This window comes from Schistocerca nitens, chromosome 1, assembly GCF_023898315.1.
Source record: "Schistocerca nitens isolate TAMUIC-IGC-003100 chromosome 1, iqSchNite1.1, whole genome shotgun sequence".
Taxonomy (NCBI): domain Eukaryota; kingdom Metazoa; phylum Arthropoda; class Insecta; order Orthoptera; family Acrididae; genus Schistocerca; species Schistocerca nitens.
In genome coordinates, this window is record NC_064614.1 from 421,554,483 (window position 1) to 421,573,910 (window position 19,428).

The 19,428-nt window shown below is 43.5% G+C and overlaps 1 non-coding gene across 1 annotated transcript; it reads left to right on the forward strand.

The window, feature by feature from the left end:
• Positions 1-16,633: 16,633 nt before the first annotated feature.
• Positions 16,634-16,708, forward strand: Trnas-gga (transfer RNA serine (anticodon GGA)). Its single transcript has one exon. It is a non-coding gene; the product is annotated as a tRNA-Ser (tRNA).
• The last annotated feature ends 2,720 nt before the right edge of the window (positions 16,709-19,428 follow it).

A 19,428-nucleotide genomic window follows, 5' to 3' on the forward strand; every position in this document is an offset into this window, starting at 1 on the left:
CTAGGATACTGTTCATGTATAGGTTAAATTTGGGGTAGTGAACGTATACAAGAAAAGGGCAGCACGAATGGTCACACCTTTGTCTGACCCGTGGGACAACGTCCCGCAGATGCTGAGAAAGTGAACTGGCAGACGCTTGAAGATAGTCCTAAACAATCCCGAGAAATTCTAGTTACAAAATTCCAAGAAAAAGATCTGAGTGAAGAATCTAGGAATATACTATCCGTATTACTAAGCGACTACCTCGGAGCCCAGGTTGTAAGTTGCCTATCTAATGGCTTCCAGGTGCAACAAAAATTTGACTTTCGGTATTTCGCGTAATTATTGACGCAGTTCATGAATTTAAAATGTTGTCATAACTACACTTTAAGGGGTATAATCTTATGTGAGACGTTTATCACAGTTAGACAAGTATTACAGTTAGAAACTGTGTATACACTCCTGGAAATTGAAATAAGAACACCGTGAATTCATTGTCCCAGGAAGGGGAAACTTTATTGACACATTCCTGGGGTCAGATACATCACATGATCACACTGACAGAACCACAGGCACATACACACAGGCAACAGAGCATGCACAATGTCGGCACTAGTACAGTGTATATCCACCTTTCGCAGCAATGCAGGCTGCTATTCTCCCATGGAGACGATCGTAGAGATGCTGGATGTAGTCCTGTGGAACGGCTTGCCATGCCATTTCCACCTGGCGCCTCAGTTGGACCAGTGTTCGTGCTGGACGTGCAGACCGCGTGAGACGACGCTTCATCCAGTCCCAAACATGCTCAATGGGGGACAGATCCGGAGATCTTGCTGGCCAGGGTAGTTGACTTACACCTTCTAGAGCACGTTGGGTGGCACGGGATACATGCGGACGTGCATTGTCCTGTTGGAACAGCAAGTTCCCTTGCCGGTCTAGGAATGGTAGAACGATGGGTTCGATGACGGTTTGGATGTACCGTGCACTATTCAGTGTCCCCTCGACGATCACCAGTGGTGTACGGCCAGTGTAGGAGATCGCTCCCCACACCATGATGCCGGGTGTTGGCCCTGTGTGCCTCGGTCGTATGGAGTCCTGATTGTGGCGCTCACCTGCACGGCGCCAAACACGCATACGACCATCATTGGCACCAAGGCAGAAGCGACTCTCATCGCTGAAGACGACACGTCTCCATTCGTCCCTCCATTCACGCCTGTCGCGACACCACTGGAGGCGGGCTGCACGATGTTGGGGCGTGAGCGGAAGACGGCCTAACGATGTGCGGGACCGTAGCCCAGGTTCATGGAGACGGTTGCGAATGGTCCTCGCCGATACCCCAGGAGCAACAGTGTCCCTAATTTGCTGGGAAGTGGCGGTGCGGTCCCCTACGGCACTGCGTAGGATCCTACGGTCTTGGCGTGCATCCGTGCGTCGCTGCGGTCCGGTCCCAGGTCGACGGGCACGTGCACCTTCCGCCGACCACTGGCGACAACATCGATGTACTGTGGAGACCTCACGCCCCACGTGTTGAGCAATTCGGCGGTACGTCCACCCGGCCTCCCGCATGCCCACTATACGCCCTCGCTCAAAGTCCGTCAACTGCACATACGGTTCACGTCCACGCTGTCGCGGCATGCTACCAGTGTTAAAGACTGCGATGGAGTTCCGTATGCCACGGCAAACTGGCTGACACTGACGGCGGCGGTGCACAAATGCTGCGCAGCTAGCGCCATTCGACGGCCAACACCGCGGTTCCTGGTGTGTCCGCTGTGCCGTGCGTGTGATCATTGCTTGTACAGCCCTCTCGCAGTGTCCGGAGCAAGTATGGTGGGTCTGACACACCGGTGTCAATGTGTTCTTTTTTCCATTTCCAGGAGTGTATGTATTGAGGCAGTGTGAAACGTCCCCTTTTAACAATTATACACGAGACTGTGCTTAAACTGACACACAATATTTTGTTAGCGCAACGCAATCTGACTTTCAATAATCCCTACAAAAGAATGGGCCCTGACTAACATTAAACTATACCTTCCACAAATCACTTACCTCACAAAAATCTTCGCTACTCAAGCTACTGCAATACACCAAGCGCCACTACTGCCAGCTAAATAAAAGATTCAAACTACTGAAGGCACTAACTACTGATAGGCATAGTTAGCAAATGAAAGATTTTGATAGAGAACAAACAATGTATTTACCTCAATAGTCATAATATATATATAGCAGTTCATGACAAATTTCAAAACTCCGCCATCTCTCTCCCCACATCCACCACTGCTGGCGGCTCACCTCCAACTGCGCAACGCTACGCGCTGTTCACAGCCAGCTGCCTAACACTACAATGGCGAGTATTACAACAATGCAAAGCAGCCACAGACTGCACACAGCATAGCCAGTGATTTGCATACAGAGGTGGCGTTACCAATAAAAAAACCTAAACAGCCTACTTACAAGTGTAATTGACGGCACACAAATATCCGGACTTTATTGATACAATATTTGACAATGAGAGAACTCAGCGACTTCCAACAGACTTTACACATACACAGTGTGTGCATTTCGGTTAGGACAGCTTGAGTGAAATTCCAAACTGCAGAGCTATCTTGTGGCGAGTTGCGGCGTTACGTTCCTTGAAGTTTGAAGAACAGCTATGTAGAACGTCAACTTGCTGCATCGCTGCAGCAGGCATGCTGGCTGCAAATGTAACAGTGTGTTTCTGACACACATCGGAAAATGGCGGTTGAGCAATGAGCTAATACCAGGTTTTGTTGTAAGCTAGCAACATGACTCAGTGAACTGGTCGAATTCGACCCAAATAGCAGCCCACAAAGCGAAGATCCTACGCACGTGTTTGGCCAGCAAACTGATCACAGTCAGGGGACATCACTCTCTTAGGACATCCAAGACAACTGTACTGCAATACTAAATGCAACACTTTTAAAACAGTTTCAGGTGTGTACTGATTCAGGACGACACTTTTTTTTTAATAAACACAGTTGTTTTGTGAACATTATATGCCTGACTTATTTTTCATGGTCACAGCCCTAGCGGAACTGGGACACATTGTGTTATTTCAAGCCTTTACGAAACATTTTCTCTCTGATTTTCTTGATAAAAAGATGAAAGAAAAAAAGCGTATGTCTATTACTGCATTCTTAAAATTCATGCGGTGAAACTTCAGCATTACGTTTTATTTTAGTGGTTGTTTACTACTAGCTGTATTCGTGACACGCTTACGATTGTATCTACATATACCACTGAAAGTATCTGTATAACTGTAGCACTGTACGACACACAATTCATGTAATTTGACGTTATAAACATTAAGGTACGTGGAAAAGTTGCTTTTACTTCAAATGGAGTGCAAATTACCAACACCATATTCATTCAGTGTTACATAATGGGAGCACTTAGAGACTTCCAAAAATAATTTCAAACCTTTCGTAATATGTTCTCGCTTCGTGCTTAACGTGAAATATTTAACACATTAACTAATTCGTTCTACGTGGGGCTCCATTCTTGCGAGTGTGAGGGTGGCAACCACTTGGGACAATAGAACAAGTGGGTCGATAAGGAAACAGTGTGGAGAAATTAATAAATGGACGAAGACAAGGAAAACAAATTAGAAGGATAATGTGTAAAGGATGGACCCTACAAAACATTTGTAAAAGTGAACGATAGCAAGGGGAAGGACTATCTGCACGACCATCCAATAGTTGGGACAGCAGTTGGTCCAGTATATTCACGGAACGAGGCAGACGAACAGAGGTAACCGTACGCAGGCGAAGAAGAATTCATTTGCAAAGTAATCAGATGTTTGAAACTGTTTTACACACAGGAGTTAGATTCTTTAAAGAATCTGACTTCCCGGTTTACTTATCTCTCCCGTTGTGACTGCGAAACAAAGATTAGACTAATTACAGCACACACAGAGGTTCTTAATCAGTAATTCTTCCCGTGCTCCATCCGTGAACGGATGGAGAAGAAGCCGTAATAAATGGTACAGTGGAAAGCGATCTCTGCTATGCACTTAACAGTGGTGTGGATGTAGAAGTAGACAACCCAGCGTCAGCTTTAGAGGAGTCACGCCTCCTAGAAGTAGACTACCACCAAGGCGTATAAGGACCAACATCATCTCCTAAGGCCGGGGCAGGCGAGCTGTGCGCCCGCCGCAGTCACGGAGGACCGAGCCCGGCAGGACACGGCAATCAATTTTGGGGCCGGCGGGGCGCCTTGTCGCAATTATCGCTGCCGCCGTCGGACAATCCGGACCCCCCCCCCCCCCCGCGCCCACCCCCGTGCCCTGATCCGCCCCCAGCCCACCCCCACCCCCAGCTCCACCGCCTCCGCCGGCTAAGACCGCCATCAGCAGGAAAGGACCTCTACCGGTAATTGCCTCGTAATCCCTCGGGACAGCTCGTCAGAGGTATCCGTGCTGCCGCTTCCGGGCCTTTCTGCAGCTGCCTGCCACGGCGATACTTTCAAAAGACTCCACCTAACGACCGCCTGCAGCTCTTCTCGCTCACAGCGACTGCGACTTCGCTCCGTAGCCCTATTACTTTTCCACGTGCCGTAGCAATCAGAGGGATACGTCTCCTAGCAGTCTGAAGGGGGAACTGTTTTAAATGTGCTGACTTTCAGTCTTCCTTCTGTACTACTGTTTGAACAATCTGAGAACACTCGAGAAGACTATTCCTTTTCTGTCTGTCCATTATTAAATTCGGCTAGGCTACTTATGATATTTTACGAATCTGTGTTGACATATTACATTAACTGTCTTATCGAAAGTACCCCGACAACTAGATGTATTGCGAAATTGAAAAGCTAGATGCCATGACAGGCTGTGCCGCTAGAATCAAAGGAGGCGGGAAGTATTGTTCTGTCAATAGAGAACTAGTAACTGCACAAACGGTCGGTCAGAACAGCTCAGTGACTTCGGACGTGGCCTGTCGTTGGATGTCAACTGAGTAAAAAATCCATCAGGGACATTTACACTCTCTAAAATTGTCCCTTTCAAACTGTTCGCATCAGAGTTTCAGCGGCCATGAAGGTGAAGAGTGGACACACTTCACATTAATATCCATTAACAGGTGTTCGGATGCTTCTGATCAGATAATGTAAATAAAAGTACTATCTCGTGCCTGGATACTGCAGGAAATACAAGTTGTCATAACTGGTCAATGATTTGGAATTCCACTGCTCCTCTCAAATATAAGGTTATTATCTCGGACAACGAGCCGTTCAGTCTGATAATCCCTGTTGTATTTTGCATGTACATCTACACTTTTACTGACACTATAGTCGTGTCGGGTGTGCACGTAAGAAAGCTGGTGTGGCCGATGTGTAGCATCAAAGGGCGGTATAGCACGTGATGCTCCCCCTGTAGCGTCGTTCTGTCAATTCTGACTATAGCACGAGCTTTCTGATGTGCAGAAAACAGTCAGCGCTAATTTTCGTGTATGGGGTAGGAATTATCATTGCAGAGATCACTCTTCCCTACTTTGTAATTTTTCTTTCTGTAGTGATCTGGGGACGCGTAGTTGGCGCAGTCCCCTTAAGAAGCCCATTCACAGGCCGACCAGTCGGCCAATCCCCCTGCTGAGCTGGCTTCCCGTGACACTGACGTCGTTGTGGTGCACGATTTTATGGCAGTCGCATTCAGGGTCCGGGTGCGTCGGCTCCTCTTGCGTATCACTACCTGCTAGGCCCGGCTACTATCTGGAAGCCCCCCCCCCCCCTCACTGCCTTTCTTTCCCTCATTTTGGCATCATGAAATCTGCCGTGCGACTGGGCGCAGATAGGATCCAACACGCAGTCGCATAGTGACCACCAGTCGGACAGGTCGGCGACCCGGTAAGCGGGTGTGGATGGCCGACTCGTCGGCCTGTGAATTGCCAGCTTTATAGTCAAAGGCACATCCTTAAAGCTATGACATTCATCAGTGGAGCGTTTCGCGATTGCAGGCGAACACACACAAGGTGGGTAGGTGGGCCACACGTCAAGCTGTGAACAAAGAGCGACTGTGGCCTGCCCAGCATGATAAGATCGGTTCATAGCGTGGGAAATGCGTAACACCACTGTTAAGGGGCAGTTTTGTAGTCTTACGACGGCTTGTTGGCGCCACTATGTAAGGACAATTCATGTGTAGTTTTGGACACGGAAGCCAGACAGCGTTCTGCTTGATAGGCGTTCACAAACCTTAGAAACACAGTTCTGCCATTCGTCGGAACTAGCAACTTTCGGAAGCAGCGGTCTCCCACCACTAACTTAACCTAATAAAAATGATACCATTGACAAGATATATAACTGAGAGAAATGTCAGTGACACAAACTCTCATTCGTCGAAGTGAACATACCTTCAGATTGGTTCATATATAATTTTGGTGGCATCACTCGCGAAGATGGGGCGAACTTCAAGTTCACGATTCACGATTTGGGATTCGACGGTAGGCATTCAAGAATCTTCATTTCGGAAGCAGCTACGAGCTTGGAGACTGGCATCCCACCCATGTCCCACAACTGAGGGATGTGCGACTGTATTCTGCAGTCCAACACCCGCTGCAACACCAGCTCACCACCTAGCCACATATTAACTGTCAGTCTACGCAGCAATGAGGACAGTCAAAAGCACCGACGTGGGCATAGGTGCGTCTGCATGATTTATATCACTGGGGACAGGCTGATCACACATCGTGAGCTGATGCCTTAATCATGGCTTTGCTATTTGGTCTTCATGCATGATTTTCCGCTTCACTTTTAGGAGTCGGTACAATCATCATGACTAGTCCGGCACCACATTTGCTAATAAATTAATATATATCGCGAGTTTATTACCAGTTTCTTCTATGCCTCCCGGGGTGTCCTTTCCGATCCAGTATCATAAGGAGCTGAATAACATGGATTCAGACTCGGTCCTGCACTCATTTCTGTTTGTGCCTCGAAATAGATTTTTAATTTCATTATTTATGTTGCTTTACGTAGTCAAACTTTGTCAATAAATCTTGATATTTATGAATTACACTTTCATTTCAGTAGATGACCGTATCCTCACTACAATTATTAAGTTAATACAAGACCCACAGACACGATTGTCAGGGCCACCCATCTGTTCCATTTCGTTGTGCATAGCTCATCATCATACATCTGAACTGTAGTGGGGCTGGTCAGTATAGATCACTGATTTAATACGTACATGCATCCCGATAACATCAGCAGCGTCTTGCACACCGAAGGTACAAAAGGGGAGAAAATTCATGTAGTCGAAAATTTTTGTACAGTTGTAAGAGAGAGTGCCAGGAAAACATATTAAAATGTGGTCTACAGAGTGTGAGCTTGGGGGTGGTGGTCTATTCAAAAATGAAGTTTTTACGTTTTTCTTGAGTAAATAGGAAACCAAGTCTTCTAGCGAAAACATTCCCAGTGCAAAATTAAACTACACGAAATTTCATACAAAATCATTACTTATTTTTCTAGGCATAAGTTTCCATGAAGAAGGAGATGGAGAAATCGTAGATTGTTAAAAATAGCGTTCTAATGGTGTTGTTGCTGTTGTCTTCAGTCCTGAGACTGGTTTGATGCAGCTCTCCATGCTACTCTATCCTGTGTAAGCTTCTTCATCTCCCAGTACTTGCTGCAACCTACATCCTTCTGAATCTGCTTAGTGTATTCATCTCTTGGTCTCCCTCTACAATTTTTACCCTCCACGCTGCCCTCCAATGCTAAATTTGTGATCCCTTGATGCCTCAGAACATATCCTACCAACCGGTCCCTTCTTCTTCTCAAGTTGACCCACAAACTCCTCTTCTTCCCAATTCTATTCAATACCTCCTCATTAGTTATGTGATCTACCCATCTAATCTTCAGCATTCTTCTGTAGCACCACATTTCGAAAGCTTCTATTCTCTTCTTGTCCAAACTATTTATCGTCCATGTTTCACTTCCATACATGGCTACACTCCATACAAATACTTTCAGAAACGACTTCCTGACACTTAAATCTATACTCTATGTTAACAAATTTCTCTTCTTCAGAAACGTTTTCCTTGCCATAGCCAGTCTACATTTTATATCCTCTCTACTTCGACCATCATCAGAAATTTTGCTTCCCAAATAGCAAAACTCCTTTACTACTTAAGTGTCTCATTTCCTAATATAATTCCCTCGGCATCACCCGACTTAATTCGAATACATTCCATTATCATCGTTTTGCTTTTGTTGATGTTCATCTTATATCCTCCTTTCAAGACACTGTCCATTCCGTTCAACTGCTCTTACCATTCCTTTGCTCTCTCTAACAGAATTACAATGTCATCGGCGAACCTCAACGTTTTTATTTCTTCACCATGGACTTTAATACCTACTCCGAATTTTTCTTTTGTTTCCTTTACTGCTTGCTCAATATACAGATTGAATAACATCGGGGACAGGCTACAACCCTGTCTCACTCCCTTCCCAACCGCTGCTTCCCTTTCATGCCCCTCGACTCTTATAACTGCCACCTGGTTTCTGTACAAATTGTAAATAGCCTTTCTCTCCCTGTATTTTACCCCTGCCACCTTTAGAATTTGAAATAGAGTATTCCAGTCAACATTGTCAAAAGCTTTCTCTATGTCTACAAATGCTAGAAATGTAGGTTTGCCTTTCCTTAATCTATTTTCTAAGATAAGTCGTAGGGTCAGTATTGCCTCACGTGTGCCAATATTTCTGCGGAATCCAAACTGATCTTCGCCGAGGTCGGCTTCTACCAGTTTTTCCGTTCGTCTGTAAAGAATTCGCGTTAGTATTTTGCAGCGGTGACTTATTAAACTGATAGTTCTGTAATTTTCACATCTGTCAACACCTGCTTTCTTTGAGATTGGAATTATTATATTCTTCTTGAAGTCTGAGGGAATTTCGCCTGTCTCATACATCTTGCTCATCAGATGGTAGAGTTTTGACAGGACTGGCTCTCCCAAGGCCGTCAGTAGTTCCAATGGAATGTTGTCTACTCCCGGGCCCTTGTTTTGACTCAGGTCTTTCAGTGCTCTGTCAAACTCTTCACTCAGTATCGTATCTCCCATTTCATCTTCATCTACATGCTCTTCCATTTCCATTATATTGTCCTCAAGTACATCGCCCTTGTATAGACCCTCTATATACCCCTTCCAACTTTCTGCTTTCCCTTCTTTGCTCAAAACTGGGTTTCCATCAATTTCTTCATCATCTGCAGAACTCGCTGGCATATAAACTTGTACTACTGTAGTAGGCATGGACCTCGTGTCTATCTTGGCCACAATAATGCGTTCACTATGCTGTTGGTAGTAGCTTACCCGCACTCCTATTTTTTATTCATTATTAAACCTACTCCTGCATTACCCCTATTTGATTTTGTATTTGTAACGCTGTATTCACCTGACCAAAAGTCTTGTTCCTCCTGCCACCGAACTTCACTAATTCCCACTATAAGTAACTTCAACCTATCCATTTCCCTTTTTAATTTTCTAACCTACCTGCCCGATTAAGGGATCTGACATTCCACCCTCCGATTCGTAGAACGCCAGTTTTCTTTCTCCTGATAACGACGTCCTCTTGAGTAGTCCCCGCCCGGATATCCAAATGGGGGACTATTTTACCTCCGGAATATTTTACCCAAGAGGACGCCATCATCATTTAACCATACAGTAAAGTTGCATGCCCTCGGGAAAAATTACGGCTGTAGATTTCCCTTGCTTTCAGCCGTTCGCAGTACCAGCACAGCAAGGCCGTTTTGGTTAGTGTTACAAGGCCAGATCAGTCAATCATCCAGACTGTTGCCCCTGCAACTACTGAAAAGGCTGCTGCCCCTCTTCAGGAACCACACGTTTGTCTGGCCTCTCAACAGATACCCCTCCGTTGTGGTTGCACCTACGGTACGGCCATCTGTATCGCTGAGGCACGCAAGCCTCCCCACCAACGGCAAGATCCATGGTTCATTGGGGTAGGGTTCTAATGGTATAAAATTAAAATTAGCTGCTAAATGAAGTGGTTAAGAACAAATATTTAATGTGCGTATCACACCTAAATTTAATAGAGCTGTAGTAAGGAATAAATTGTGTTCTGTTAAGAGAGTACTGTGATGAAGGGGGGGGGGGAGGGTAGACTCATTTTTAGTATGTCCTTTCCGATCCACTATCATAAGGGACTGATTTGTACCGATTCAGACTCCATCCTGCACTCATTTTTGTTTCTCTTTTGTAGACAAAAGTGTGGGGAATAACAAGATATATTGGAATCGCCTAACAAATGAAGGAACTGCACGTAAGAATTTTTTAAAAATCTTAGAAAATGGATTACGTTCATCCTTGGTGGGGCTCAGATGAGTTACACAGAGTTTTGCTGTACAAAAATTTTCTGCTACACGAGGTTTTGCCCTTTTTTTGTTTTCGTTGACAGCAGTAATATGTTTATTTCGTTTTTCGGTTACTGTATTATCACGACTTCCACTTTTTTTAGTGTTTACGAATTCATTCACATTGCCACATAATAGCATTTTTATTACAGTTGCTTTTCCAACGATAGTTTGACTTTATTTACAGTACAAGCAACAGCTGATGAAACAGTACTAACTCATTTGTTGCATTCTTTTTTTGGTACTGTGCTGTTATCAGAAAAATACTATCATTTGCTGATGACTTAGGAAAGGGCGAAGATGACGTCTAGAGGAGCCCTTGTTATACCATCAACTGAAGATCTGCTATCGGCAAATTTCGGTTGAAACTATGCGGAATTTGTTGTGGGACATTATGTAATATTCGTGCTTCATCCTCTATAGTTTTATGAAGTTTCGATAGGTGGCGGCGCTAAATGAATTCTTCTGTAAAAGAGGTGCATTTCAAGCAGAGAGCTGTCACTGACTTTCTTTTAGCGGGAAACAAGAGCATCGTGGATATTCTTAGGCACTTGCAGGGTGTATACGGAGACCCAGGAGTGAAAGAATGGTGAGTCGTTTTGCGAGGCGTCTGTCATAATCGCAGCAAGGACGCGCAAGCCTGTCTGATCCCCTGCGTGCTGGCTGGAAACACACAACTGTGACTCCTGCGGTGTTGGAACTTACGGACGCTCTCGTTCGACGTGATCGACGGTTCACAGTCGAGCACCTCGCTGCACAACTGGGCGTCTCTGTTGATAGTGCTGACACACTCGTCCACCAGTTGGGCTACTCCAAGACTTGTGTCCCCTGGGTTCGTCGCCGCTTTACGGGAGACGAAAAACAGCAACTGTGCGTAATTGGTGGCGCGCTATGAGGCTGATGATGGGGAGGTTCTTCAGCAAGACGTTGGCCCCGACGTCGAACAGTAGAGCGGTATCATGCAGGCATACAGGCCCTCCTCGTAAGGTGGCGTAATGCCGTCGCACTGAACGGTGATTACGTTGAAAAATAGGATTTTGTAGCCAGAAGAGTGGGAATAATAAAATATACTGGAATCGTGTAACAAATCAAGGAACTACACATAAGTAAATTTTTTAAATCTTTTAAAATGGATAAAGTCCGTCCTTTGTGTGGCTCAGATGAGTTACAGAGAGTTCTGCCTTTAGCAAACACTATTTCGCGTAATTACGCTAAGGCATTCTAATATTATTTTATGACGAAGGATGCCCTTTTTCCAGTGGTTTTGTGAGATCTGTAATTGCTAGCACATACAAATGAAGATATGAACCCAGTTTTGGACTAGTTTATCTAAACGCAAAAAACCTAGGGCCAATTTTTCCAGTTGTTGAAAGAAGCACCAAAAGTTCATCTTTCTTAGTTGCATATCGTATTCGTAATATTATTTAAAGTATACTTCTTGGATGTTGCATTTAACATTGCATGCGACAATCAGATCATCTATGTCTTGATTTCACCACAGTTTAATTTGCTTCCCAAACAAACCAACCAACCAGTCACGGCAACTCAGCAACCTGAAGATGTTCAAAGAACTGAAACCATTCGTAAGACAAAAAAATATAAAAAAAAGCTGAGATGGATTTCGTTAATCGCTGGTGCGCTCAGTATGATCAAGATTATTTTAAGAACTCCTAATTATTTCATTTTTACTTATTTCCGTTACTTTATTGAAGATTTTGTTACTTCGTTTCTATTTATACAAACGCCCACAAAATCAGTTCGATTTTTTAAAAGTAAGCTTTATTTAATGATGCATAAGTAAGCTATAAAATGTTGTTCAAGAGTGTTGTGGCACTTCTGCACAATATTTCACTTTTAACACATTTTGGACTTAAAAAACTTGAGAGAGGTAACCAAGCAATCTGCAACATCTCTGCGAACGTTTGTAAACGGTGAATCAGTTACGTTCGAGAACAGTGCTCTCGGGGAAAGTACATAGCAGAGACGTATAGGAACTCAGGAACTAGGACATAGTTTGTTGCGCAGGAGTAATGTCCCTGAGCTATATACCAGAGCTATATACCAGACCTGCTACCTGATGATTGAGCAAAGCCTCCGAAACACATACATAAAGGAAAACTTGAAATTTAGTGATTGTTTACTTTGTGCTTTTAATTTATATTTTAAAAAGACAATCACAGGAACAGATTACTAAATATGTGTGTGATGTGTGTAATGGTTAAGCTTTTTCGTCTCACAAGTTCAACCATGAAATTTAGTATGTTGGTGCACTCGTCTAGTAGACAGCACACAATCAGGGATGTAGTTAAAACGTTTTTGGTGCTGGTCTCGATTACGAACCATATTAAAACCTCTACTGCAAATGTAATTTACATCAACATAAGTGGTTTATTGAAATGTTTGAAAAAGTTATTTGAGAAAAGGAAGTGCAATATAATTTAGACTTTTCTTTTCTTCGAAGAACTCGTCGGAAGTTCATTGTAGGTATTCTACTAAAGCGTTGAATTCTTGATTGTTGTAGGCTCCGAGTGGAATTAGTGATTGTAATACTGATTATGAATACAGCTCAACACCTATTCTCCTTAAATAGTTCGATGTATTAACAACTATTTGTTTTGATCACATAACATCTATACTCATGCAACTCGTTGTTAGAACGTATCTCGATTGTACATAAAAGACAGTAAAATACAAAGAGAAAGGTGGATTGATATAAAAGAATGATTTTCGTTTTAAGTTCTTTATACACTTGCTTCAATAATTTGAATTCATAGAAATTAATTTTGTAATGGGTTCAGTTATTTAAAACTTGTTAAGCTTATACCGTGGCCAGAAAAATAAAAAAAGAATTAATAGCTGGTATTTGTGAACACATTTTTTGTTATATGCACATATCAGCATTATTTGCACAAAAATTTACTTAAAAATCAGATTTATAATCAACTAAACATCTGTACGAAAATGACAAAGAGAATTGATCAAAACTGCTTCGCAATGACAAATGAAGAGATTCATATACTATGAAACAAACTTCCATACCTCTAAAAACATTACAGTTTTAGACTACCTGGACAGATATTTTTCTCAGTGCTTTAATTCTGTACCACTGGAGCCTAGTGCGAGAGCTATTCAGAAAATAAGGAACGGTTGGTTGTGAAATGGACACCACAGTGAAAATTCTATGGCGCTTCACACAGAAGTATTAGGCAGTGTCTCTAGTATGTCAGTAGATAGCATGTCGCTGTTCTCAGTTCTGAGACCATAGTGAGCGCTTATAGATGCCTAGACAATAATGCTTCCCGCCAAGTATGGGTACCTGTCGATGGATTTCGCCTGATTTCATGCAACCACACATAGTGTAACTGTCTTGCAATTCCTTTCTTCTCGGCCGCACTCTGCAGGCGCCATGAGGATGCTCCTGCAGGTTTTTCGATGGGAAGTGTTTCATCACTCATCATACAGCCTAAACTTTGGCCCCTCTGATTTTAATCTCTGCTCAGATGAACCGCTGCATAGGAGGACAACATTCTGGCACAGACAAGGAACTGCACCCCATTGTCTTTTATAAAAGCTGTAGAGTACAATTTAAGGATCTCTGAGAGGGCTGTTCCATAGTCAGTGTATTAAAGAATAGGACAAAACTGAAATAAGTGATTAAAAACACTTTACCAGTAATCAAGATAAAATGACGATTTGTTGCGACCTTGCATAGCTGCTTTTCGGTATTAACATTGTGAGCACCTGCAAGTTTCGTGGCGTTAGTGGACTGCAGTGGATACCAGAGGAACTGCAACGAGCGCTGGCTGGAATATAATTTTCCGCGAACCAGACCCGTCTACCTGTTGCTAGCTGGCCAGGGCTCCCGTCCCGGCGGTAATGAAGAGGCCGGCAGCGCCCTCCGCGAACACGCGCCTCTGTACTGCTGTGGTAATTAATCACAGCAGAAAAGCCTTGTGGCTGCGGCATCCGCTAATGAATGGAGGCGCCAGTTTATTGGCCAGTAGGTCCGTTGTGAGGCAACCCGAGATGCAGAGGAGTGATTGGATTAGCAAGCTGTAGACATACACACACACACACACACACACACACCTTCACAAACACATACAACAGAGTATAAGAGATAAAAAAGAGACAGAGTGGAAGGGGTTGGGGGATAACGAAATAATGGAAACACTATTATCAACACACGGTTCACCTACCCGTAGCTTTGAGCTGTTCTGGTTTCCACACGTGTTGTCAACTATTCTGCGTGCAGCACAGTGCCTGGTTATATCAAGGTTATTGGAGAGGGCGGCTTTTCAGGAAAATTTCTCTGAGGAAAATTTTTTCAGATGGATGGAATTTACAAACGAGAATGATAACATTTATCTGAATGCTGACCAAATCGTACTGGACGACTAGGGGCATAGTAAACAGGGAAGACTACTTAGCCAGACCAAGAAGGATCCTACTGCACGATTTATATAGTGAGATGAGATTCAAGTCTTATTTACGGGCTTACGTTGTGACCCCGTGTACGCCTGTTCTAGCTCGGGACTGACCTCAGTCTGTTAGTACCCTAATTTGTAGAAAACAAAACAGCACTGACATTGGTGAGATGGACGGCAACATGAAGTACTGCATCTCGGATCCAGCGAGTGAAGTATTTTGAGCAGTAGTGTGGTCAAAAATCTATGCGCCAAGTAAAAAGCTGAATCAGATAAAAGTTTCAGACGGATGTTGGTACCTTAGTGTAAGAAGCAAACGACAGTGCATAGAAAGCAGACTCCTGACTGATGAGTATTACGGAGAATGCAGAGGAAAGGGCGTTCTCTGATCGACTGAAGCATTGGCTGCTCACCTGGACGCAGCTGCGGCAGAGTTTGGTTGTCTCAGTGGACGACCTCCACTGTAGTTCTTTTTTGCAGTGTGGTTTTAAGCGGGCGTTACGTGATTCAAGGGGCTTCAACCCACATTTTCAGAGAACACAATGTGTCATTGGCACTGTAATTACAACGAATTTATGTTTTCCTTGGTAAGACTAATTTTAACCTATACTACACGCGTACATCTTATAAGTCCAATACTGCGCAAGTAAGATTGTTTTAGTCTTTTTTTTGGGGGGGGGGGGGGCTAGTAGAAGAATCCTTTTGTAATTGGTTAGACAAAGGTAACACGATTTTCTTTCTTGCTGCAGTCTCTTCATTCTGAGGTTGTTCAAGAGGCAATGGCATCATTAGCTTCGAGTATAAGAGCGGGGTGAGATTAGTTGAGAAGTTTCGTGAAAGACAATTTCATTTTCCACTTTAGGTGTATTATGGTAACAATCAATTTATTTCACATGGTCTGTTGATTCAGAGGTTTACCTAGTGTAGGTGTATACAATATTTGTCTGTCATTACTTTGTCATGGTGAATTCGAAGGAGAGGAACGCCTCATAGTCGTCAACAATTAAAATAAAACTATTTTACTAATGACTGATATGACAGCAGTTACGCACTTAAATAGCAGACGTACATTGTATACGCCCACACATCGTGAATGTGAAAAATTATGAGGATACGAGTAAGCTCTTGAAAATGACACATCACTAAACTCAACTGAGCGTGCAAAATAAGTAACCCTGAACATATTACAGCCAAGCTGGAAAACTGAAGGGAGTCTATTTGCTCATTCTACATAGTTAAAGAAAACTATAAGTCCGGTATACATGAGATTATTTAATATTTCTCATAAACAACAAAAACCGGTGTGGATTATATAATTTACCAACGTCCTAAAGCAACATTCGAATATGAATTAACATCTTCAAGGAAAATAAGAACTGTTTAGAATGAGATTTTCACTCAGCAGCGGAGTGTGTGCTGATACGAAACTTCCTGGCAGATTAAAACTGTGTGCCGGACCGAGACTCGAACTCGGAACCTTTGCCTTTCTCGGGCAAGTGCTCTACCAACTGAGCTACCCACCCAAGCACGAGAGACGCACCGTCCTCACAGCTTTACTTCTGCCCGTACCTCGTCTCCTACCCTCCAAACTTTACAGGAGCTCTCCTGCGAACCTTGCAGAACTAGCACTCCTGAAAGAAATGATTGCGGAGACATGGCTTAGCCACAGCCCCGGGGATGTTTCCAGAATGAGATTTTCACTCTGCAGCGGAGTGTGCGCTGATATGAAATTTCCTGGCAGATTAAAACTGTGTGCCGGACCGAGACTCGAACTCGGGACATTTGCCTTCCGCGGGCAAGTGCTCTAGGAACGAGACGAGGTACTGGCAGAACTAAAGCTGTGAGGACGATGCGTGACTCGTGCTTGGGTAGCTCAGTTGGTAGAGCACTTGCCCGGGAAAGGCAAAGGTCCCGAGTTCGAGTCTCGGTCCGGCACACAGTTTTAATCTGCCAGGAAGTTTCATATCAGCGCACACTCCGCTGCAGAGTGAAAATCTCATTCTGGAAACATCCACCAGGCTGTGAATCAGACAAAACATGCCAAAAAGCGCTGACAAATTGTACATATCAGTCAAATAATAGTTACTAATACTAAAGTAGTGTTGTGCAAGATGACAGTCTAGCCAAGAAAGCAAATAATGGTCTATATGGATAAATACCTAATATTATTGCACAGGAAAGCGAACAGTGTTGTACATGGATAAATATCTACTGTCATTTAAAAGGATCAGCAATATCATTTCTCTTCCACTGACTATACAGGGTGAGTCACCTAACATTACCGCTGGATATATTTCGTAAACCATATCAAATACTGACGAATCGATTCCACAGACCGAACGTGAGGAGAGGGGCTAGGGTAATTGGTTAATACAAACCATAAAAAATGCACGGAAGTATGTTTTTTAACACAAACCTACGTTTTTTTTAAATGTAACCCCGTTAGTTTTGTTAGCACATCTGAAAAAATATATACAAATACGTAATCAGTGCCGTTTGTTGCATTGTAAAATGTTAATTACATCCGGAGATATTGTAACCTAAAGTTGACGCTTGAGTACCACTCCTCCGGTGTTCGATCGTGTGTATCGGAGAGCACCGAACTGCGTAGGGATCCAAAGGGAACGGTGATGGATCTTAGGTACAGAAGAGACTGGAACTGCACATTACGTCCACATGGTAACACCTTTTTATTGGTCTTTTTCACTGACGCACACCACGTGTGTACGTGTACCTCACCCCTCATGGTAATGCACATGTGCGTCAGTGAAAAAGACCAATAAAAAGGTGTTAGCATGTGGACGTAATGTGCAGTTCCAGTCTCTTCTGTACCTAAGATCCATCACCGTTCCCTTTGGATCCCTACGCAATTCGGTGCTCTCCGATACACAAGATCGAACACCGGAGGAGTGGTACTCAAGCGTCAACTTTAGGTTACAATATCTCCGGATGTAATTAACATTTTACAATGCAACAAACGGCACTGATTACGTATTTGTATATATTTTTTCAGATGTGCTAACGAAACTAACGGGGTTACATTTAAAAAAAACGTAGGTTTGTGTTAAAAAACATACTTCCGTGCATTTTTTATGGTTTGTATTAACCAATTACACTAGCCCCTCTCCTCACGTTCGGTCTGTGGAATCGGTTCGTCATTATTTGATGTGGTTTACGAAATATATCCAGCGGTAACGTTAGGTGACTCACCCTGTATACTATGTTGTTGTGGCTGGTGGTCAACAGCTCGAAGAAACCATTTAGATGTATTCACCGCAAGTCACAATCGGTGAGGGCACTAACAAATTTCTCCTCTATCCTATCATCTTTCGACATTCATCTTAAACAATAAATTACCTCAGACTAACTTTTTTAAGTATTTATTCCGTGTTAAATACTGCAGATAAAACAAAACAAAAAAGCTACAAAAAGAATACAAATTAAAACTGTAAAGTGTATAATCTGTTTTAAAATATCAGTAACAGATCTCTAAATTTTCAATAAATAAATAAAAGAAAAGAATGAATAAATAAAATTGGACGAATCAAGTTACTCATTATTCGTCGGAGAGGCTAAGTGAAACTGAGACGGGAATTAGAAAAAGATTCTGGTGCGAAACTCCAAATAAGGCAAAATGGGGGCAGGCTTTGGGAGGCATCACCCCCGGCAGCGTTTCACTCCGAGTCTCTGGGAGGAAGTCCGTCGGCTGCCGAAGCGGTCTCCACTCTACGATGGCGGGTGTTACAGTTGGTAAGCGCAGCCTCCCTAAATGGGACGTTGCGTCCAAGCCTAACGTAATTCCTGGGGGTGCTTGTTCACATAGCTTCCTTTCATACATTCCACTAGTCACCTCTCTTTACAACATTGGTGGATGATAGATTCATGATTATTCATGATTTCTGTTTCAGAAGTTTCCGGAAAATTGGCTGATTCATTCACGAGAGAGAGAGAGAGAGAGACTCATCGGATCCATAAATTGAGCATGACAGAAAAATGACAGTCCATCTCTGTCTCTTATGCAACTGATAAAGTCGTTTGATGTCTTTACGCAACTCAGACAGTTGTTGGGTGCCTTAAAGCGGGATATCGTGCCACATTCTGTCCAACTGCTACGTTACATCGCCAAAATCTCGGGTTGGTTGGAGCGTCCTGCCCATACTGCTCCAAATGTTCTCAGCAATTCTCCATGTCTTCCAAGCCAAAATGTTAGCATCTGGAAATGCTTCAAGGCCACCATAATCTGCTTGATTGCCCCACACAACAGCAAGTGTCAACCACGTACTACCTCCAAACACTGCTTGTACATCACAGGTAAAGTTCAGATGGAGTCCACGAAAAACATTTGGACCTCCAATCAATTGCTGTTTATTAAACTGCCCAGCCAAGTCAATATCAATCGCCTTAAAACTGCGATACACTGGTACACTGCGCCGCCAGCGACGACGGTAACCACGTCGCAGAGGCATTGCTGTGGCACGTTAACACAAATTGTAGCGAAATGCAGGAAGATCTGCAGCGGATAGGCACTTGGTGCAGGGAGTGGCAACTGACCCTTAACATAGACAAATGTAATGTATTGTGAATACATAGAAAGAAGGATCCTTTATTGTCTGATTATACGATAGCGGAACAAACACTGGTAGCAGTTACTTCTGT